Source organism: Ptychodera flava, chromosome 12 (genome assembly GCF_041260155.1).
Source record: "Ptychodera flava strain L36383 chromosome 12, AS_Pfla_20210202, whole genome shotgun sequence".
NCBI lineage: Eukaryota > Metazoa > Hemichordata > Enteropneusta > Ptychoderidae > Ptychodera > Ptychodera flava.
The window spans coordinates 3396075-3398018 of NC_091939.1; positions in this window are offsets into that span (position 1 = coordinate 3396075).

Consider the following 1944-nt stretch of genomic DNA (forward strand, 5'->3'; position numbering starts at 1 on the left):
TTCTGACTGCAATAGAATTAAATTTTCTTTGTGTATTTTAGAGAGGTCCTAAAATGACATACTAAAAGTCCAATACAAGCTAAGATTTATAACATTACCTTATTTGTATAGATATAAACGGATAATAGGAGCAATACATTCACTGATAAAAGAAATATGCATATTGAATTGAGAAAAATGCGACATTATGTTCAAGTATTGTATGCATTTATTTTAATTTTTGTCCAGGCAATATTTTTGAATACATTTTATTGCCCAAGAAATATTCCTAATTTGCCTAAATCAAGTATGGCTGCCACTGCATTTCACTTAAAAATTATATATTTAATCTACACAACAAGTAGTTTTTGTTTCCACTCTGTATTGAATGTATAGAATGACAAACAAAATGACTGTTAAGAGGGGAGACAGTGCATAATTTGAATAAATATAAAACTTAGAAAAGGGAACAAAATCGTTGCTGTTAATAGATTTCTTAAAAATATATTCAGCAAATTGATATTTAATTCAAGCAATTTCATTATTTAATGTACTTTTTGTGTTTCTAGGCAATGCATAAAATCATTTAAGATTCCTCATTTTACATAACTGCAATGTGCCCCCCTACCACTTTACTTTTCCCTTTTTTGACCTATAGTATAAATGACTATAATAATGTTAAAAACAACGGAGATCATTACAACTAAATTTTAGTAGGGTCATGGAAGTTTAATATCGCAAGTTTGAAGGCCTGTGTTGGCACCAGATTTTCTCATCAGAAAATTTACCCACCAGATTACAATTTCAATGGAAAACAAAAGGCTACCACACCTCAATCATTCTCTTACAGACTAGAACAAAGGCGATACCAGGGATCGCGAAAAGTGCATTTAACGAAGTTGTGCATAAGACAGCTAATTTACCCAAATGCTAAATGGGTCATAGATGCTATACAAACCTGGTGCTGATAATCTGTTTACGAAAGTGATTTAAGAGATAAGCTGACATTGTAATGACTATGTAACATCATTTTCTTGTTTTTAGTTCAGGGAATGCTTTCAAATATATCTTACAGCGATAAAAAAATTCTTATTTGCATTTGTCCAATAAGTCAACCATGTCACTTCCTTTTCCTAATTAGAACATGAATTATTTCTTCACCTTAATACTTAAAAGGTCCAAGAATGGTATATTCAAAGCCTAATACAATCTACATTGTGCAAAGGACTAATTTTAAAAGATTTTATAGGAAATGCCTACACTGTACTAAATGTAATTATTGAAACTTGAAAGGTTTTACAATATCGTAAAGAAAGATTTGAAGTTTTTACTAACATTGCTAAATATATTTTACCTATTTTGAACGATTCCTCATGTGCATAAATCATATATGATGATCATTAAAATAATTGTCTTTAATTTTTCAAATTGACGTCAACTTATTTTAATTAATTATGTATCAGTAAAATGAGAAGTACATTAAGAGACACTACTTGTTTAAGTTATTTAATACTTTAAATTCTTCCTATCGAAAGATGTCCATTTTATAACTTGAATGAACATTTTGCTCAGTACAAAGAAATTGACATGGTTATTTATTTTCTGTGTATTTTAACTCATTTTAATGATTATATACTAATAGGGCCTACAGAATGAAAAGCCCTGTAAAAATAAACAATGATTGATTCGTATAGTTCATTTCAATTATCTAGAGAATTTGCATAATGTCAATAACATTGGGAACTTACTGGAAGATTTGGATTTTCTTAATGCATAGCAAAATGCTTGGCCAAATAACCAACACTTTGTACTAAGGGAGGCTGAAGAAAATTTGTGTTTCAGCTCTATTTTCTTTTATTTTCACCCTTACCCGTATTACTAATATAGATTAAGTGTGGATAAAATGTAATTAAAGACCAGGTTGTGTGGTCACTGGTAAATCAGATATACTTTTGACTGTGTGCA